At 41.0% G+C, this 22932-nt stretch overlaps 1 protein-coding gene across 6 annotated transcripts in view; it reads right to left on the bottom strand.

The window, feature by feature from the left end:
* LOC115593678 (neurexin-1-beta-like) overlaps positions 1-21293 on the bottom strand; it is a 143191-nt gene extending 121898 nt beyond the window's left edge. For 4 of the 6 annotated variants that reach the window (XM_030437271.1, XM_030437275.1, XM_030437276.1 and 1 more), the window contains exon 1: positions 20215-21292. The gene's annotated coding sequence lies outside the window, so the exon portion shown is untranslated. Of the gene's footprint in view, positions 1-19371; positions 19481-20214 lie in introns of those variants that run through there. The other 2 variants (XM_030437273.1, XM_030437272.1) reach the window with 2 other exon arrangements.
* Between the last annotated feature and the right edge of the window lie 1639 nt (positions 21294-22932).

Below are 22932 nucleotides of genomic sequence, written 5' to 3'. Positions count from 1 at the left end.
CTGAATGTGAGGATTTGCTTTTTTCTTAGTAAATGAAGAGTCTTCAGGTGCTGGACTGTTGGTTGGACAATAAAAAAGACATTTAAGCCATTTTTGGGCTCAGGATACAGCAATGAGCATTTTTTGTTCAATAATCGTTAGTTGCAGCCTGGGGAAAGAGAAAAACCTAGCTTATATATACAAATACACAATGCCAGCAAAGATACTGCAGAATCCATTCTTGTTTCCAAGCAAGTAATCATCATTTATGATATTTAAGAGAATATATGTGGGTTTTGGACAGTTAAAACAAGCAATTTGGAGACATCTCACTGAGTTTTATGAAACAGGTTTTGGTATTATTATATTTTTTTCGCTATTTCTTGACAATTTTATTGACAAAACTAGAATTACTGCCCCATGGCTGTATGCCTCTGTGCACCAGTCAGGTTGGGGTTCCTGGGCTATGGCGTTGAATAATGCAGAATGACTTTTAGCAGATCATTATGATGAATTTTCCAGATATGAAATTTCACAACTTCATCAATTTATCGTATCATTTGTGTAAAATTTTTGCGTATTTGCCACATGAATTCTTGAGTTAAAAATGTGTTTGGTGAGGTCACAGTGACACTGACCTTTGATGACCAAATTCTACTCAGTTTATCCCTGAGTCATAGTGGACATCTGGCCAATTTTAAGAAATTCCTTCAAGGCGTTCTCGAGATTTCCTGTTCACTGATGGATGGACAGACAACTTAAAAACATAATGCATCTCGTCCGTGTGGGTGCTTAACAATTACAAAATCAGCAGATTAACGATGACTTTGGCAATAAGTATATATTTATTGAATTATTATCTATTACTATATAGATGACATTATTTTAAAATGATATATAAACAATATAACAATGTAAAGATGTCTTTTTTTCTTAGATTATAAAAAATACTTAAACATAAAATATGAAAACAATTTTTTTTTGTTTGAACATGAATTCTGCAGCTTCAGAAGTAGAGTGTATTAATAGGATATGCATGCAAATATAAGCAAGCAAAAGGCAACGGGGGGTTGTCACTCAGGCACTGATACTGCCTGGGGACCTACAGCGCAGTTACAAGGACAGCACCCGCCCTCCACCCTGCAGCACCCAGGACGGAGCCACAGAAGGCTGCTCAGCTGTGTTGGATCACTCTAACAAGCTGCTACCTCAGTCTGGCCCAGCTGAAGCTTCTTACACTGTTTACTAGGCGCCTATAAAAGCGGCCTCAGTGAGCAGTTGTCGCTGGGTTTTAGGCTGGAATAAACTCTGTCTGTGTTCTCCGTGCCAGCGACTTTCTTAGTGAATCCCAACCAGTCTGGAAGAGGAATTTTGCTTCAACTTAATTCTCTCAGAGGACTTGAATTGCAAGACATTCGACCTCTCATTTTGCCCCTCTACCATTCAGATTACCAATATATGCATGGCATGAACACTGGGCTGGTTGACAAAGCTAAAACCTCCTTCCCCATGTAAAAAATATAATTTTTTAGCTATCTGTATGTAATTGGCAGCTTGCTATCAAACGCAGCGAACTGCATCCCACTGTTCTGCATCACATTAGACAAATCACTTCATCCATCTTTAAGTCATTTTCTTTTTAATTAGTTTGCTTGGGATCATTGATTTAGATGTTACATTCGTGTTCAAAGTAGCATGTTATGATTCCAGTGAAATGTGATCTATATTGCTCATATTTATTAATGCTCTAATGTCTAATATCCTGTGATTTCATTCTTTTTAAATTGAATTACCTAATCCACACAATACTCATTTTGACTGAACTGTCTGTTAATTACAAGCTGTGTCCCATCCAATTATAATCTACATTTAAAGGCTGAATGTCAAAATAGATAATCTCATTGAAAAGATTTCTCCAAATAGCCCACCCAAAAAATGTGTCCGTTCAAAGATTTAAGACGGGACAACATCCACTCCAAGTTACTTTGTAGATAACAATTTTGTGTGCCATAAAAAAGAAAAAAAAAATGTTTGTGCTGAAAGTGGGTCTAAAGGAGAAGTAATATTGCTTGGAAGTTTGGCACTGTGTTTGAAAGGTGAAAGATTTTCCATCTAAAATTCAGCCCTTGACAGCGCTGAGGTAAAGCTGCTAAAGTGCCTTCACACCTCGGGTTTTGAAATGGGATCTAAATCCAGAAATAAATCTTACAACTGCACTCCTTCGAGTTAAACCAGCTATTTTCTATATGTTCTCACCGTCTGTGATGTCTGCATTTCAATTACATGCTGTTTACTGTCTGTAACATGCAAAGCTGTGCGTGGGCAAAGAATTGTGACCATCCACCATATTCCAGAGGTAATTAGATATGATAATGTAGACTCTGTATTCACTTTTCAACAGGCTGAATAAATAGATTTCGAAGACTGTTGAATGCGAACACATCTTCGGTGTGTGCATATCGAAGCAGATTTACTACCCCGGCTTTTCTCACCTCGCTCAGTGGCACTCTCCTCCTAACTGGAGGTAACTCGGAGGAGATAAGAGAAGAAGGTGGTGAGAGAAAGGCTATGTGGGACAGTTCATTTGTTTCTCCATCATTGGGAATGGAAGTGTATTTTGAAAGAAAACGGCATAACTATAAATGACAAAGCTTGGCCCAAAAACACACAGTTAGATAATCAGCCATTACATGATCTCCATTACATGTCAAAAACAGTGTCAAAAACATATCAACTGAAAAGAGACTGTGATGCAGGACCAATGTTTTCTTTTTTAATTCCCATAAAGATTCACTTTTTGGGGTGATAATTCCTTTGACATAGAATTTAGGTTAACAAGTTATGTCATAAGAAGAGTCTAGAACCATGTTGGTGGTTGTGTGAGGCTGTACTAAGTGGAGGCTAGTGGAAGTGGGAACTTAATGCTAATGTCAGTATGTTGACCTGCTCACAGTGACAAAGCTGAAGTTGATGTTTTCTACATTCATCATCTTAGTCATCTGAGTCCTTTTAGCAAGTTTTGCTACTCAGCAGCCATTTTGGCAATGCCCGTGACAGGGCTAACCAGACCGGGCCCCTATCTAAATGAATGTGGAGGGAGCCATAACTTCACTGTCAATGGTTACTTGGACATCTACGACCATTCCAACCCTCACCTATGGTCATGACCTGTGGGTGGTGAAAGACGGGGCTCAGATTAGAGATAGCATGGGGAGCTCAGAGTAGAGCCATCTGAGGTGGTTTCAGGCATCCAATTAGAATGCCTCCTGGGCGCAACCGGCCACAACCAATTGGGAGAAGACCTCAGGGCAGACCCAGAACTCACTGGAGGGATTAAATGTCTTATCGGGCCTGGGAATGACTAAGGATCCCCCAGGACGAGCTGGGAAGTCTTGCTGGGCAAAAAAAGAACGTCTGGAATACACCACTAAGCCTGAGACCTGACCCCAGACAAGTGGAGGAAGATGGATACATGGATGCACCGAATCACCAGTCAGATCTGATAAAAATGCTTAAAAAGTACCACGGCTTAGCCCCAAAAGAAGGTTTAAAATGTTTTTCATGCCCCGCATGTCAGAAGTCGGTCTACAGCCACACCAAATCTGAGTCTGACCCCCAATTTCCACTGGATACGTCTCCGCTACGTTGCGTCTCCGCCACGCCAGCGGAGCAAATACGTTTCACTTTAGTCAATGTGTCAATCTCCACCAGGTCCGCTGCGCTGCGTATCTGCTCCATCCCAGCTCCGGCAGTCCGGCGCCCTCCGGCACAGATACGCAGGACTCCTATATCTGGCGGATGCCGGAGTGCGACGCAGCAATTCAGCTGAATTTAGCACCGAGCAGACAGGAAGTCAAGCGCTAAAATAACAAACAGCATCCGGTTACCTTTCAAAATAAAACACTCGTCGTTGACACCAGTACATAAATCTCAAAAAAAGAGACAAACACAAGCTTTTCTGCTAATCCCTCTGTTGGGAACACTTCGTGTTATTGATTTAAATAACACAGACCTATAACTGCGGTCGTGAGTGATCATGTGATTATCGCGGGAACTCCTCTGCCTCGTGAGCCAGCTGTCTACCGTACTGCGCCGCAGCAGACTCAAACTGCAACTGGTGGGGATTGCCGGACGGCGGAGCAAAACCGGATCGGAGCTGCAACGCAGCGGACACGTACCCAGTGGAAATTAGGGTGATTATGAAATAGTTCGTTTTGCAGGTATTTGGACAACTGAAATATAACCTACTGGTGAGGCCGGAAGATCGAGTAATTAAAATTCATCCTAAAGGGCACATGAGTGTCCGAAAGAAATTTCATTGCAATCCATCTAGAACTTGGGACATTATACTCAAAACCACAACTGTAAACCTGCTTGTGGCACTGAAGGAAAAGTTAGTACAGTCAGTAGGACTCATCCTCTTGTGACCAGGATGTAAGACATCCAATGATTGCAAAGATATTTCAGTCAAGACTCAAGATGTGGATGAACCAACCAATCAACCAACCAACCGACTGACGTTGCCATCCACAGAGCCACACCGTTAGCATGACTAAGAACAAAAATATGCTATTATTTCTGACATGTCTTTAATCACAGTCACTCTAATACGTTTAATATAATAGGTTTCATTGCACCTCTTTAGTTACAAGCAAAGCAAACGTCTCATGAATTTCATCCGTGTTAAAACATTACTGCGTTCGACTTGAAACCACTCTTGATGCGATGGTGAATAACAGGTCTATTTATTTTCAAAGGTCAGTTAAAAGTAATTTGCCGTCTTTGTTTACAACAGTCAGTCCTGGTTATTTGTGAGTTGTGTCACGCAGTAATTTGACAAGGCCGCCGTGTGACCCATTTCTTTTCTCTTCTTTTCTCTTTCATCCACAGGTTTATAATTGTATAGTTAGGCCGACATCTTTTGCCAGTCAAAGTCATGCTTTCTGCATGTACTTGAATGAAAGGAGGATTTGTTCAATGCACAATTTCACTAGTATAGAAAATTTGTTTCTCCTTGATTTATGTTTTTTACTGGGAACTAGGGTTGCAGGATTTTCAGTTTGCAGTACGTTTGAAACATTATTTAAAATACGAGGCAACCTCTGTCATGGGCCCTCTCTTTCCCATTTCCTGTCTGATTCTGCCTCGTTAAGTGCATAATAGAGGATTTATTAATCTTCATAAGGCATTGTTCATGCTTCTGGTAGCTGCAAATTGTTTAATAATGGATAATGCATAAGTATTTAATAATCTCAATAATGCAAAGAAAAAAAATGGTTTGGAAAGGTTTAAGACAACAGTGCACAATTTTACATAACAATGACATAACAGGAAAGTTATTTGAACTCAATGTGTCTCTAATGCTTTTATTACACTTACAAGAGACTCATCAAGCTTTTCATTACGTCCGTAGGCAGTAAAAAAGTTTCCTTAAGTGTTAAACACACCGGTCATTGGATGCTAACTCAGCCAGAGTACAGAAAAAAAAATTTCACAGTTCATCTCATGAATATTTTTTGGGGAAAATCCATGTAACTGCCATTCAATTCATGAGACTTTGCAAAATCTTATAGCTGTAATAGAAATTCAATTTTGAGGTGTGGCCCTCGGAGATAAAATACTTGATTTTTGTCATTCTTGTGTTTTCTAAGCCAGTATTTTATTATTCACGAGATTAGGCAGAAGTTGATCCTGAACATCTAAGACATATATTCACACCTATATAAATATATGTTGTACATATACAAACATATACATATTGAACTAGTAAAAAGCAGGTTTCCCCATTCACTTTTATGAGGGTAGTCCATTCTGGCCGCGGGACGCAGAGAGTTGAAGTGGAAAAGTTGAAACTGACTCAACTTCTGGAGAAAAACAACCCAATGTCATGATCCGGTGGCCAATCACATAAGTTTGCGAGCAGACTATTACTGAAGCCGCGTTGGAGCATAATGTGTTGTTTGTATACACTCAGCTCGGCATTGTAAACCACTTTATGACGATCACTGTAGGACCGGCATGTTTAACCTACTGTGGCAGAGGCATGACCGGAGATCATAAGCAAAGTAGAACGTGTCAGTAGCAGAGCATGTTATCTAGCATGGAAAAATACTATGGACAGAACACAACAGACATTTCTCTGTGTACCATTAACTTTCACTTTCACTGCCTCATCCTGGTTATTTCCTGCTATTTTTAATCCACCGATGAGGACAAACAATATCTAGTAGGACCAGCATGCCAGTAGCAGAACAACATAGTGTCTTTTGCCAAACATCTTGCGCCAAACTGATCAGCGGGGTTCCCCAACACGTCACACACGCAGACCATGGAGTGACTACATGTTGGTGACCGCCGCACGCACCAGCATGTAGTATTTTGCAGCAACACCATATTTGGTGTAAATGCAGCCTTAGTGTCTGGTTACCTTGGAAAATGCTGCTTCTAGATGAGTGACTGGATTGACATTATTGCCATTACCTATTGACGTATTACAAGGGCCTTAATGTACAGCTTTACAAAATGAATCAGCAAAACAGTCTGTGAGTCTTAGACATTTACAACTACATCTAATACGACATGACACTATTTCGAGGCACTCTTAGATAACACGTTTTTTTACTTCGTGGTTGAAGATGTCATTCGAGGATGTCTTTCTCTTTCATCATCACTTCCACCCTTGGTCGTTTTTTCCCCCTGCTTCCAGCCTTTATGCTAAGCTAAGCTAACGTCTTCTGGCTATAGAGGCAGTGGTATCAATCTTCTCATCTACATGAGAGCTAAAATCCTTATCTATTTATACATGTCATTTATACTGCCATGCCCTTGTCGGGAGCTCATTTCCCATTTATTATGTCTGACAGATTAATAAACAGTGCAAGATTTTAATCTGGTGTCATCCAATTATAAGATTCACTTTTCCTCCCATCAGCATTTACGTGAACCTGCGGAACATTGAGGTGATGCACTTCCGCTTCATATGTGTCACTTTGATTTTTGTCACAGAGCTTCAGTTAATTCACTCAGTGAACGTTACTTAATGTGCACCTTACATGTAGGAAAACATGATAAGTGAGGGGAATTTGTAACTGGAACACGCCGATGTTGCTTCATGAATCCTGTGGGCATCTGCCTTGCAGTTCAAGGCTCCTGGTGCTAGCAGCAAGACCCATATTTTTTAACAGTGCATGGCAGTGTCCCGACTTCAAATGTATGTCATGTTGCAAAACAACACTCTCTTCTTCTCTCTGCTTTATGAATCTTACATTTTATTCCCTCTACTTTTTTCCTCAGCTGTGTTTTTTTTGGGAACCACTTCATTGTAAATACCTTAATCTTTTATGATGGGTATGCACTCATGTATAGTGGCTTGTGTGAAACTTTAAACCTTAATTACTTATGAAGGACATTTATCTTTATTTTTGCAGAGAATGCGTGAAGGAGGTGGCTGAGTTCACTTTGTGTGTTACATTTAATTTGAGGCAGTATGCGAGGAGGAACTTTTGCAGCGATTATCATTGTTGAAAATAAAATATTTTAGGCTTCTCTGGAAGGACCTTGCCTTGTGGTCAGTGGAATGTGGTTCTTCATCTGTTGAAAGAAATACCAATATGTCTTTCAAGTGAACCATGTGACTTAATATTTTGATACTGAGAATTTTAAATCTAAAAGAGGTGGGTTTGATGCTTCAGATATCCCTAGTATTGAACGTTGCTTGATCAGTGCTTCCCCATCTATTGATCTGTTGCTAGTGTTAGAGGGCATTTCATTGAAGGAAAGCTTTGGCTGCTTGCTTTATGAAAACAATGAAAGGAAGAGTCAGACATTTTGGGGAAATACTCATTCGCTTTCTTATTAGAAAAGAAACTGATACGATTTTCTGTAGATAAATGTGAGCCGGCTTACCTAGCTTTGCACAAAGATTGGAAATTGGGGAAACAGACTATTTGCCATTACACATGGATTAAATACAACGTGGCTGGTAGGTTGTTACCTCTGGACAAAGCCAGGCAGGCTGTTTCCAGCCTTAGTGCTGAGCTAAATTAGCTTGCTGCTGGCACTTGCTCGGTGACAGATATTTAATATGCTTATTAATTTCATATTGGAATGTGAGATAAGAAGGTTAATACCACTCTCAAGTCTGTACGGTAAATATAAGTCTAGTCCTAGTGGCTGGATAACAGAGCTTTGAATAAAAATTGGATATGGGGGAACAGTCTATTTCTTTGTTGGTCAGACCCCTGTAAAATTGCTATTTATTGTTTTTAGGCTTTTTGTTTTTGTATGGATTAAATACAATGTGTCTTTTAGTGAGGTGTTAGGGGTGCTGGTAGGGTGTTTTGAAAAAAGCCAGACTAGCTGCTGCCAGCCTTAGTGCTAAGCTGAGTTGGCTTGCTGCTGGCAGTAGCTTGGTGTACAGACAAGATGGTGTTATCAATCTTCTCATCAAACTCTCAGAAAGACAGCGAATAAGCATATTTCACTGCTGCACTAGGACACCGACCTATTTTGTTAAATAGAAAATGTTTATACTTCCTTTTTGGTATTGGTATCAAAGTGAGGTATTACATCACCACCAGTAATAAAAAATCAAAGCATGCCCAGCTGTAAACATTTGCATTTACTTGCGATTTTTTTTTCCAGCATATTCCACAGATGTTTTCACAGTTGTGGAATGCTTTTCACTTCAGCTGCGAGTTTAAGAGACATAATCGCTGCCCTCATCAACATCTGCATCAACGGCATCATCGACCCTGCCATCAGGCATATAGTCTTTATCATCAGCACAGGCGTCATTATCCTCATCTTCATCATCCACTTGATCCTCTTCTTGACTGTTAGCTCGTATCTCTGCATCAGCTGTTATCCGGATGACTTATATGTTGCATAATTTACAGCGAGATGTATAACCCTTTCCATATCTGTAGTGCTGAAAATGAGATGTTTCTACCTGCGCTCTCTTCAGTCTACAAATTGTTTTTCTCAGATAGATGAAAGCAGCCTTTTGAAAATATGGATTTTAATTGTAGATAGTGAACAATAACAATCCTGCCATTTTTTTGTCACTTTTGTGGTCATAGCTGTGCTGTTAACGTGTGTGTGCCTATCATTTTTCTTCACAAAGTGCCAATTTGTCTTGCTGGGAGAGCTTTTACAGGTACAGGCACACACAGAGGACTGTCTTTACTGCACCTGTACATTTAACTGTGATAAATATGAGCAGATACGGTGCGGTGGCTTGTACCACATTCAGACAGAACAACCAATTTAAAGTATCTATCTATTTTCTGAAACGGTATGTAGGCCATACAGTCAGTGCACATCAACAGAACTGGAGGGCACAGGGCATTCTAACAGCTGACATTTTCACAAACCAGCAAGCCAGGTAATTAGGTAGCTAACTACATAACACTAGCTACAAGCATAAACATGGTACTGCACACAGAACCCTCATTAAATGGATGTAAATGTACTGTAGGCGTAGTAAAGGATAAACTGCATGCACATCTGCTTGCGACATAGCTATGACTGTAATACAATTTTAAATGCTTTCCGCAGAGATGGATTTTGGTTGGGTTCCCACAGCAAAATGTCTCTTAAATGACAAGACAGCAGGCAGCATCCGCTTAAACGCTGCAAAATGAACCTGTGATAATCACTGTTTCTGTCCAATCCAGCAGGATCAGAGCACCACCCTTATCACACTCAGAGGTGGAGGTTGTTGGTTTGCGGCCATTAGGGGCTCAGCTAAAGCACAAAGGCTCCCAAACATCATTAGACAGAGCTTAGCCCTGACATACTGTCAACATTAAATACATTCACTCATTCTTCAGTGTTTGGGGAAAAAAAGGGATTACATGCAGAACAGGATCGCCACTAAACAGAGCTATTTGTCTCTGCTATATTCTTTGAAATGACTGACTTTGTCCGCTTGCCACCCACTCTACTCTGTTGCAGCACATAATGACATGAGTGATGTGTGTGGATGAACACAGGACGTCATGGAGCGCCATTTAGCCAGATGCTGTCAATCTCACACAGGTAAGCCAATGTAGGAGTGAGTGGGAAAATCTTATAGAGTCATGAATGCATTTAATATTCAGATATTGCAGTGCAATGTCTCACTGCACAGATATTTCAGCTTGTCTGAGTTGAAACGGAATCAAGCCTGTGTTACAAAAAAAAGCAAAGGGTACCAACGAGACATTACATAGAATGCAGGACTAAAAAGGAGGTATGCTGTTGACCTGCATGATTTTTCCTTCCGTATTTCATACACTGAAAGTCTAAAGCGACTCCAACAGCCATACAGCATGAGATTGTAATGCTCATTACACAGCAGGAAAACTGTTGGATGGTTGCCCAGCTTTTCTATTCCTCAGTCTTCCTCAGTCTACTACAGTTGCAGGGTCAAAAAGTATAATATTTGCACCAGGAGACGGACCATACTGTTAACTAAATCAAAATGGTTTATCCCCAAGGGAGCATGAATGTCTGTACCAACGTCCATGGAAACTGATCATAAAATCTACTGAAATAAAGGCTAGCTAACGATTGTTTTCCTCACTGATTAATCAACCAGTTATTTTCTTAAGATTTAAATGAGATGTTTAGTCCATAAACAGAATAGGGAAATATGTCAATATCTGCTAAAATTGCAGACTTCCTCTAATGTGTTGGTTTTGACTAACAGTCCAAAGCCTAATTAAAAAAAAAAATGGCGTAAAATGTATTAAATGATTTTTGCCACTGTTTTGGTTGCATACTGCCCTATGATTTCCGTGATCACGGAATCGCGGAATTGGCCGATTAAAACGGAATCTACTTTTTAACGCGGAATATCGCGGAATTTGACATAATTTCACTGAAATGTTGCTCTCGTGTGGAAGAGGAACGTGCGTCTGGGGAAAACTGCATGGGGGGAACCAAATCTGGGTGGCACAACAAGTCGCCGCCACCCCCCTCCCCACAGACTGAGCTCCCCCTGTCAAAACAATGTAAGCATGGCGAAGCGGCTGCTTACGGCTCTGTCTTCGTCGGCAAAAAAGCTGAGAAACTTGACATTTACCCTTCAGTACAGAGCCGAGCAGTTCCCGAATGACTTATATGTGTCAGGTGAACTGTTGTTTTGCAAAGAAGCAGACATGAGAAGTCATAATTAAAGGTGTAACGTTAATGCGTTGAGTTATTTCATATTATCGGCATATCACCAGAATGACTGTTAACTGCTGCTAACAGTAGTTGCTGTTAGCTAGCTAGCCCCATTAGCCACAGCCCTCTTAGCTGACTCTGCCTGGGCTGGGAGGCTTTTCTGGATCTGCCTGAGAGCTGACCATGTTTTTATTCAATGAAACCCATAAAATCACAAAATATACTACTGTATGAAGAATCAAATGTTTTTGATGCACTTTACTGTACTGTACGGGACAGTATTGACGAAATATGTTTGTCACCTCAATTAATTTAAGGTAATTTCTATTTAATTTGTGTACATTTTAGTCATTTACATTAAAAACACACTGTTTTTGGTAGTATAATAAGAGTAAATTGGGATTCACAAAAATTAAAACGGAAAAAACGGAATTCCCAAAAATTAAAACGGAATAAACGGAATTAGGGAAAAAATAAAACGGAATTTGGGAAAAAATAAAACATATTTTATAGGGTCCTAGTTGCACGTGTCCAAAAATCAAGTGCGATTACATGTGTTCATTGGTGGCACCAGTGCGCAAGAAATTCATGTAAAAATACTTCTGAGGTTATCGCAATTTCTTGTTGAGCGTGCTTTGATTTAAATCAAGTAAAACATTTATGTGCAACTTAATTCCTGTTTACAATCATTTATATGTATTTAGAAACTAAACAAATGACTGTCTGGAGTCTTTCAGTTTATCAAAATAATTGCCAATGACTCTTCTGTCAATTGAATAATATTAATCTATTGACTGAGTGTTGCTATTTCCATTTGAAGTATTTGCTCTCTGCTGGATGGAAAGACTGAAATGTCTAGAAAACCGGCATGGCTGACGAAAGGACAGCGCAAAACATTTCATCATCAAAGATCATATACATTTATATTTAATTACAAGCATGCTCACTCTCCCAGTTAAGATGTAGCAATGGTGACCATATGATGCCCAATAAAAGGAGAATAAAATCTAAATATCAACAGCATTTATTAAGTCAGTAAACAGCAGCGTGCCTCACAAACAGCTAATGTGGGATAACGTCTCATTGGGAGATCCCTTGAGCTTCTAAAAAGATGAATTGCACACACACACTCACGCACAAATTAAATATATATTTAATCTAAACTGTCAAAACATACAGTGATACAAAAGCAATAAAAGAGAAAATACACTGATGGGGAGTTAACATTTATAGCACCAAACCAAGATATCAAAGATCAATGAAACCCCTCTCTATCTGTGAAACTTAATACATTTGCACATCTTTCAGAGTCTCGAGGACTCTGAATATGCAAATACCATAACTACAATGAAAGCAACCCAAGTGAGTTTTACTAAAAATGACAGTTCCTTTCCCCTTCAACTCTCAAGGAACGCTTGCACACGTCCTCTACCAGAACTGCACATGTCGATGCATGTTCTATAAATTAGCTCCTCGTAAAGGCACTTTCGGAAAAATATGCGCCAAAAAAAATTTAATGAGACAACTAGTCTCTCCTGTGCTTAAGTGACATTACCAGGAGCTATCAGTCAATCCCTGTTCTTGCTCATAGAGCTCTCCAGTTTATACAGTACACTACTAATGATGGAAATGTTTGCCCTTGAAATCTCAGTTAATAAGCAGCTATGCTATGACATCCATGATTAGATCATCGAGTGCTGTCACATCTCATCCTGAGGAGGATGCCACCAGACAAAACGGAGAGTGGGAGCAGGCATGCATCCTACTCTCTGATTCTCTTCTTTTCATACACACACACATACACACACAAACACACACTCTCCTCACTCCTCTTCAGCAGCTATGCAACAGAACAGCCTGGGTTAATCTTGGGTAACAGCTTCTTGGCCAGGATCAGAAAGCTCCACTAAGACCCAATGAGTGCTGACATTGATACGGCATGGAAGGCTCCTCACACAGGTAGGACACAGGAGACAAACGCCTTTATAGAAGGCGCAGCCTCGGGCAAGGATAAGATTGATTTTGCAGCGCAGTATTAGATGAGATTTCCGATGCATACTGTAACAAATTAGCATGAATCTGTTCCCCATGAGAGACGCCCGCAGACACAGAGTGAATTGAAATAAATGAGCGTCCCAGTGTTTACCACACCATCCCCCCATGCTGCAGTCAGTTGGCCATCTAAGTGTGACAGGCCCGGTTCAAGCCCAGCAAAGATCAGCGTGATGGATGGACGGCCAGGCAGCTGCTAAAAATCTGTTGATTCACGCCCAGCCCGATGTGCCACTCACTGATCAATTGCATCCACGTAAATCTGCCATCTGCCTTACTGTGACAGGATAAAGAGAGAGAAAAGAAAGCTCACGGGACTTTACTCCTTAACCTCAACTCTTACAGTAGAATGCAATTTAGAACGGATGACCAGATTTTCTGCTCTCATGTCCCCCCACCCCATCACACAGACTACCTTTCACCGCCAACTCTCACACACCTCCCATGTGAGAGTCCTGTGGATATTACCTCGAATAAAAAGATGAATGCCCGTGCCGGTGAGAGTAACGTCTGTAATGAAAGAGAAAGATTCATTGAGTGATCTGTGGCTAAGATAGCGTAAGACCTCAGTAGCCCCGTCAGAAGTCTCTGGCAACTGATCTGATGCAAGTTCAATCAAAACATTTCAGCCGGCCAAAGCGGAGTTAAAGTTAGCAGCGGTTGAGGTGATGAAGATAAAGCGTATCATGACGCTGACAGTCAGCCAAGGTGAGTGTGTGACCTTGCTTGTGTCATCAGTGTTTGAGCATACGAAATTGACTTATGCACATGTCTCTTTAAAGGTGACAGTGATGCACTGTGACAGGAGCTGACTGTAGTGCTATCCGGAACACAGTAGGGCTGCGACAAGTAGTCAATTAATCGATGAGTTGATCAAAAGAAAACTATTTTGATCGATTAAAGGAGACCCATTACACTTTTTCGTTCTGTTTTATACAGGTTCTTGTGTATTTAAAAAGGTCTTTGCTTACAATGAAGCTATACATTTGCTGGTTGCAGCTTCTTAAATGTAAGAATTTGCTACTTTGCATCGTCATATATGATGATAGGGGAGGAAGGTTTAGGTTTTAGACTGTTGGTTTAATAAAAGAAGCAATTTGAAGGTGTGAAAGAACTGTCATAAGCATTTATCCCCATGTTTTATAGACAGAACATTTAGTCGATAAACCACGAAAATAATCGCCAGACTGATTGATAATGGAAATAACCTTCAGTGGCAGCCCTAAACCTGACAAGGCCAAATATCACAGCATTCCTGATCAAACATCTTAATATAGTTGTACAGTATTCAATATACAGTCATGTGATGATATTTTAGGAAAAGACGGGTTCGTTCACAGTCAATTAGGCTCGCTAATTTGGGCCACTTAAGTGTAATTTAGCCTTTGGGATGAGGAAAAACACACACAACGCATCTCAGGATGTCAACAGAAATCCCTGACAATATCTGGTCCTATATCACATCGCCCGGCCTCCATTTGTCCTGAAGTCAAAACGCAGATTCAGAGTAGTTGTTATTCTTTCCCACCTCTATCCCTATCAGCGCTGTGAAGTAGATTTGGGCCTCATTGCGTTGCCGTCTTCTGAGCACCGTAGCTGCATAATGTATATCCTGTCAGGGTGATATTGTGTTTTATACCTCTAAGGGCACTGATTATGCTGCCTGGGCACATTTTGGTTAACAGTGCAGTTTCAGCTTCCCTTTCTCATGCTGTCACACAGTAACAACAATGGATGAGCTGAAATACTTACATTTGCGATGTAATGCAACACTTCTGACTGTGCAAAAGACACCTGAATGGAACAGAAAGACAAACCTGCTTCCTATAACTGCTGGGTCGTGTATCTGGAGTTTAATAGCGTGTGCTTATTATAAATATCACCTTCAGGGGCTTTTATCCGCACTCTAAGAACTCATTATTCTGTGCGCTATTTTGGTCGAACTGTGCAATGTTAAACTGTGCTATTATGAACGGTTACATTACTTCATTTCTCTTTGCTTTTACTGGTCCACAACAGCCTCTTTATCAAGACGAGAGGCTAATTGGGGACCATAGGAGGCCATCAGTTAGAAGCTGTCTGTTCGACATTGTGGGACAAAAAGCTTTCTTACTTGTACATAAATTCTGGAAATTGTGTTCAAGAGCCATGGTACAAAGCATCCTATTATCATGTAGTAACATCCAGAGGTGGAACAAGCCGCAGAGATCAGAGAACATGGCCTCCAAAATCAGAGGGAAAATACAAAGACAGCCAGGCAGCATCAATAAGGATCCCTCAAGAAGTAAACCAAACAGAACGATTAACAGCCCTTTCTCACCCACTGCACAGCGAGTCTGAACTTTTACCCTCAGGGAGACGTTATAGACTACCGATGGCTAATAGAAATATCCACAAGAAATCCTTCATCCCGGGTGCTGTTACGATAATAAATGAAATGCACGTAAAAATATGACACAGGCTAATGCTCCTGAGAGTTTCGGCACAGTAAGTTAATTTCCTCTACACTTGGATATGCTGTATTTTATTTAGAATTGGGTATTGTGAATTGTAACCCATCTCCATGAATGTGTGTTGCTGAGACCTCGCAGTCGTGTGTGTTTTTTGTATGTGCTCTAGCATGTCCTAAGGTGAAACTGAAGTCGAATTTTTCACATTAGTGATCTATAAGGGTTTTTGTTTTTTATTCTGCTGTGCCCAAATAAAATTGTATCTACAGTAACTAGGACTGCACTTGGTGTCACAGTAGGTGGAAGTCACCATGGTTCCAGTCACTTAGTGGCAAAAAGGTTACTAAGTGGCAAATGTTTTAATATTCATTAGAGCCAGATAGATACATAGGTTGGCTGATATTATCAATTGGCCTATCACAGATATTTCAGCATCAGTATACATATTTTGCCAAATATGTACTGATATGATTTTTTTTTTTGTATTAAAATACAGAAAAAGATGCATGGGGTAATTTCTGATTATTGAATTCATAGTAAGTTTAGGATTTACGTGTACTAGTCATTTTAGACTGTAAAATGTATTTCTTGTTGTATATGTAACTGGAACACATTAGGCCTACATTATATATCTTGACACACTATCTCTGTGCATAATTTCTTTACATTTCCTTCTCTACTTCCTTCTAACTTAAGTCTTATTCTTATACTCTTGGCCAGGATTATGACACCATTGTAATCCTTATACCATAGACACGGCAACAGTTTCTTTAGATGATCAGTTATCCTCCCGATGAGTCTGGCTAACCTGTAGGTTTGTTTCTCACCTGTGCTTGTCTGAGTGCTCGTGTTTTTTGCACTGAAAGTGCAAGAATTAGAGAATTATTCTTTTAAGAATGATAATAGAACACACAAAACACATATTAAACATGGAAGAGCTGAGTTAATTTGCCTTACTGATACTGTAAAGTCCTGCAATTTGACTATGGTGACGACGCTGCTGAAACGATATACTTTGCAGCCCAAAGTAACACTGTCAGTGAAGCAGCAAAAAATAGACCAATATTCTTGAGAGAAAAATCCTGGATGTGCTGCTCTTTGAGTTTTCGTATGTGCGAGACAGATTTGGACTTTTTAAACTTATATCATCACAGGTTTGAGTTTCCCTCATTGTTCTTCCTGAACTCTTCTGGCCCACTATAATAACACGAAGGATATTTCAAGATGAGCGTCATCGCGTCATTGAAAGAAATATACAGGGAACCTCATTCATTCTTCAGAATAGCTGCATAGTCTCAAGCTAAACTTTGATCTGGTGCATATTTGTCATGCACATAACGAATCACAGCTGAGCCTTTCACAAAAAAAACAATATTTCTGTCAGTGTGACAGGCGCCAATGTACTTTTGCTTGAATCTTGAGCGGCACTCTGCTTATGGAAAATTATACACCACCTTTCTTTCCCTTCCACCTACTGCACCACCTGTGGTGAAAATAACTGGCAATTTTCCTGTCTATTATTTCACAGATATATAACAATATCAATCAAGCCTTCCCATTCAGCTGCCAATGTACAGTACATACCAACTTTTTTTTTTGCATTTTCATACAATGTCCATACCTCAACCTAAATACTGCTTTCCAACCTTCTAGCTGCTCTTAAAAAACAAGTGGCACAATGACCCAGTTTGTAACTTAACCAACTGTCCGCTGCTGGTGTCACAACCCTGACTAGAACGCTCCGGGCTGTACGGCTAAGAGGCAGTATTAAAGTTAGTTCATTAGAAGTAATGCTCAAATAATTAAATAACGCAAACTCGCCAAAGGTGTAGAGATACAAAGATCTCAACAATGACCTTTTTTTTTTTTTTGTCTTCACCATTCAGGGACATAATCCCTGTTTGGCTGTGCAGCTGGCATGCAACTGAGTCACGCGTCAGCCCTGATTAGAAGCAGCAGTGGTCCGCGGGCCCCATTCCTCTGCCAGAGCCAGGAGTGGAAAAGGCCAGGGCCACCACTTTCAGTCTGTGGATATGACCTTGATGGGGTATGATAGAGAGGAAGCGACACGATTCGCAATGCCACACAATATCTGTAACCTTCCACTTCCCCAGTACGCATGCTGAAGCTATTGAGCTGTGACACGCACACACGCGCACACACACACCATGTCAACTCTGCCCTGTCGTTATTTCAAGCAGTCTCCTCCTTTTCTGTCATCCAATCATCCATCTCTCTTTGCATACTGCCTGGTGCTTCGCGTGAGATGTCTTGATTCCAAATATTACTTCCTCTTCATATTCAGCAGCTGCCATGCTAATGTGAAAGTCATATAAGTGCGGCTTTAAGAGATAATGGCTTAAAGAATTTCAATTATTAATGTGAGGTAACTCCCAGCTTAATTCTGTTACGAGCCATACAATTATTTGTAATATCATTTTCAATAGTATTACTACTAGTAATATTAGTAGGTGTTGAAGCAGCAGCAGTGAAATTTTTTTTTCTGAATTCTGATTGGAAGCAGCGATGGAGACAGATGTCCTGTGAGTCAGACCATAGCAACACACGAATGTGGCAAAGATGGCACTGAAGGCACCAAAAAACACTGAGTGGTGAGTAAAATCTTGGCAATGGCGTTTCCCGTGTCAAAATAGAGCTGATGGGAAACAAAAATAAACGTGTGAATTGTACCGAGCTGCAAATATAAATGAAGCATGACCGAGGGAGAATAAAATGCAGAGTAACAAAAAAAAAAAGAAAACAAAAAGCCAAGACTGTGACACACCCTGCCTAAAAATATCACCATAACAACACTATACGCACAAAAAAAAAACTCATCCTCAGTATTGCGTAAGTTCATTGTTCGTGTACCGAGCAATGACTTCGTTGTTGTCAGTGTGGCTCTCATTTAGGAAACCAAGTGGCCTACAAAAGGACGCAATAGCATTTAAATGAGTCTGTCAGCTTCGAGCAGTGGGGATTTAAGAGCACAGCCGAACAGTATGTGGTAATGAGGGAACGTGCAACGGATGTGAGATGAAACACTCGTGCTGCTGTCTGAACGCGTGGTGCCGGAAGACAGCATGCAACTGTAGCCAAGCAGAGGTGGTCACCTAATTCAGGTGAGCAGGTAATCAGAGCTGCTGCGTGAAACACTTTGATTCCAGTTTCCCCACTCAGACAACTCAGAGACAAAATGTGTCGTGTTACTGTTGGGGGTAGAATTTGCAAAACAAATAGGTTTGGAGCAGGTGCAGGAGCTCAGCATCCTGGGCACCTCCCCTCTTCTTCTTCTTCTTCTTTTTTTTTTATTTGGATAAAACAATCATAAACAATTATTGTAGGGAAATCAGCCCCCTAGAATCACTGCCAATCTCAAGAGGCAGCCCTGATAACATCAAAACAAAACACATCCTTGTCTGAAAGTGCTGTACTTCTATGACAATTTCACACCATCCGAGAGAAGTACGATTAATTAAACTGTCTGATTGTTCATTCACATTTGTCCACTTATGAGATGCAGTATTGCAAATTGGCTCTCAAAACCACATTTTTCTTGGTTTTTTTTTGGAAGCCTGAACCAGAACCACCTCCTCAGCGGTCAACCCTGAGCTGAACCGGTGCCATATAATCTGCTGTGTGGAGGCAGCAGCTTCCTATGGGGGCGTGGATGGAGAGAGAGAGAGAGACATAGTGGTGCAGATTTTTAAGAAAGCACACAGGTAAGAAACGCACACACCTGATTTAAAAGGATCACATTTGGAGCCGGTGAAGCCTCCTTTGTTGCAGATGATGTGGCAGCTGCTTGACTCAACTACAGTTCCCCCCCATCTGTCTCCTTCCTATCTTTAAACTGGCCCAATCCTTTGCCACAGAACATGAAATCCCTCTCAATAATAAATAGGCTACCTCGAGCATTTAAAAAAAAACAAGGGCCCTTCCTCGCATGCTGCATGACACAAAATACCACCTTAACTTCACTTTTCTATATATATTTATATATTTAAATATCAAAGATTTATATCCTGCCGGCATGTGGCGTCAGGCGAGATCAAACAATAGCTTGAGAGGCTGGTTTTTCCTATTCCTGATGGGGCTGCAGCCTGTTTTTTTTTCCCAAGCCACCGCTGCATGTGCCGTAGCCCGACCACAGGACATGTCTTCCGGCACGCAATTAAGCGACCTCATCCGCAACCGTGTTGAATTTGAAAGGGAAAGAAAAAACCCCATAGCCTACCTCTCTCCTCCACCCACCTCAACTGACTGTAAACACTGATAACAAGGATTGGTTGGCTTATCAGCCCCGGCTACATTAAGTGAAAATCTCCACACACATACACGAAAAAAAAGCCACCTCTCGAGAAAAGTGTCAATAATTGGTGAGCGGCAGCCCAAGCGTCATCCTCCGAATCGGAAAACAAACAATTCCGGACCGCTGACATTGAAAAAGCACACACACGCACACACACACGCTTACAGATAGGGCTTATCTTGTCGCTTTCTACCGCAGCACGCTTTTTTAAAGCTAATTAGCGCCGTGCATAAGGTCGCTCCAGTGTAGGAGGTGTGCGGTGTCATTTACCTGTGCATCATCCGGCGATCCGACACATGGATACGGCGAGGAGGAGGAGGAGGAAGAGGGGGTGGTGGTGGTGGCGGCGGGGTAGATTATTCCAGCCAGGCAAATAGAAGCACAAAAGAGGGAGGGGGAGGGGGGGGGGGGGGGGAGAAGAAGAAGTAGAAGAAAAAAGATCCTAAATTGAGCTGAGATGAATGCGGCAGATGAGTGCGCGACCTCAGTCTTCAGAGAGGATGGTCTTCTTATCTCTTAGACGTGGCTGTGTCGATGGAGGCAGGCAGACAGGGAAGCCCGGAGCTTCTCCGTACAGACAAAGATGCTTTCTCTCCTCCGCCGCACCGAGAGCAGCGGCAGCAGCAGCGGCAGCAGCAGCAGCAGAGCCGTCATCCCCCGACACTTGATGGTAATAGTTTGGTAGGTAGCTTATATGGGTTGAGGGCGCGGTCAGCCGCTGTTGACCAATCCCGCTCCCTGCCAAACTAACAGCCGCGTTGCCATGGAGGATGAGACGGCCCTTGAACCGCAGAAATCTTCACCTGTGGTCCTCAAGCAGGTACATCTTTTTTAAAAAAAATTTTTTTAAATTTGTATCGTCCAAATATGAGAATTAGTGGCGTCTTTTTAAAGGCAGGCAGACACGCAAGTTCAACCCCACCCTGCCCTTCTCCTCCTGCTGCCCAAGTGTCCCTGAGCAAGAAAGCACATTCACCAACTTGCAGTTGTGTTGTTCAAAAACCTCTCCACGTTTAAAAATTAAAAAATAAAATGTTTATATCTTTAAGCTCATTGTACAGTGGATGTGCGTTTCAACCTGTTCCATGAGCTAGCTACTCACTTATTCGGTCGCCATCTTTGTTTCATCACGTTAGGCTAGGCTAACACAGGAACACCCACGTCGTTCAACTCAGTCGTCAGAATAACATTTCTTTAGGTTTAATTTTAGATTTTCATCTTGTCCGGTTACGTTAAAAACACTTAGTTAGGGTGAGGAAGAGATCCTGTTTTGGCTTAAAGCTTCTGTAAGCGTAATCATCGTTTTTAGCTAACTTCTGGTCTGTTTTGCAGTTAGCCTTCCCCTCCCTCCTCTCCACCTCGCCACACTTATGGCTCCTTCTTTTTTCGAGAGTAGCTCTCCTTCTTTTCTTCAAGCCTTTTTCTTTACTTGCCATTCATTATTGGTGGTATCAACGGGACCACTAGAATTGGTAATTCCAGGTGCTGTATTGTAGGCAACTGGATGTGTTTCAGTTTCTTGAAGACCTTTCACCTCTCGTCCAAGAGTCTTTTTCAGTTCTAACTAACTGGGGTGGAGTTGCAGTTTTTAAAACGCTGTGTGGGAGTGTCCTTACCGAGTCGTACATGTCTGACAATGTGTGAGCTCTGGGACTGAGAACCTCCATCAACATACTAGAATTGGTAGCGTTCCCTGTTCCACCATCGCTGCTGTACCAGAATAGGAGGATCCTGCTCACTGCTTCTGTGTGCAGAGGGGATGGCCTCCTTTTGGAGTTCTCTATCCTGATTGGATAAAGTGGGCAGGGATAACAGATGATTTATTTTCATGAGGCATGAGTTACTGACCAAACACTCTGTAACAGTGATTTGTGTTAGAATTGGAAGTTAGCATTGCCATGGTTCCTTGGTCAAAAAGCCTATGGGACTTTTAAATTGGGTTTTGGATTATTGCAGAAAATAAGCTCTTTGGCAAACGCAAGTTTATTATATTTTCACATTTTGTTCAGCATGATGATCTTCACAGATGAACACCAGTTGTAGGACTTTTGCAACATAATTTAAATCGCTGGAAGTAAAAGGCTTACATGATTTCTATAAATTGATCAGTCAGTCTAATGGGTTTTTGGACTCATTACTACACCACTCTACATAGAGCTATTTCAATAAAAGCACATTACTAAGAACAGCTTTAAATTATCTGTTTTATTCACCACAAACATGACTGGAAATGGTCCCAAATTATATCCAGTGGTTTTGCACTTATATTGAAACAGTCTCAAAATATGGTCCCTAACTTGGTAGCCTTCTCGCCTGTAACTCCACCAGCATCCCCTCTACCTCCTGATATGAAAGCCATATAATAAAAATGCTTTGACACCTATTGTAGAAATGTCATTAAGGTCATAGTTTGTGACACGTACTAATGAGAATGCATCCATAGCCTGCAGAACCATTAACAGTTTACCAACAGTGAACAGTTTACCCTGATGACCAAAACCTAACCAAGTAGTTTTATAGCCTAAACCTAACAAGAATGCAATCATAACCTCTGTATTTTTGTTACCATGATAATGAAGGTCACCTGACTATGGATTTGCTCTCCACAGAAGTTTAAAGGAAGGACATACATATCACCTGTCCTGCACACAAAATTGGACACAATCTGAAAGCGTCAAGTCGTTTTATTACAATGCAGATTAATGAGATTGGATTTAAATACACATATCCCTAGCTGCCTCCATCCCAGCAGGTAGATAAGTGAAACCGTAAGTGTTTTGTTAATTCTTTGGAGTTTGATGCTATTAGAGTTACACATGCAGAAATAGTAAGTGCTAAAGTACACCCCCTGGTATCCCCTATCACAATAATGGGAAGAGGGGACAGGGAGATGCTGAGAATAAGAACTGTAGCAGTTAAGACAACACTAATACAATTTATGTATGAGTGGGAAATCTGAAGTGGTACATTTTTAGGATGCAGTGTTTT

This window comes from Sparus aurata, chromosome 13, assembly GCF_900880675.1.
Source record: "Sparus aurata chromosome 13, fSpaAur1.1, whole genome shotgun sequence".
In the NCBI taxonomy this organism is placed as follows: Eukaryota; Metazoa; Chordata; class Actinopteri; order Spariformes; family Sparidae; genus Sparus; species Sparus aurata.
The sequence above is the reverse complement of the archived record's forward strand: the minus strand, read 5'-3'. Positions and strand labels throughout refer to the sequence as shown.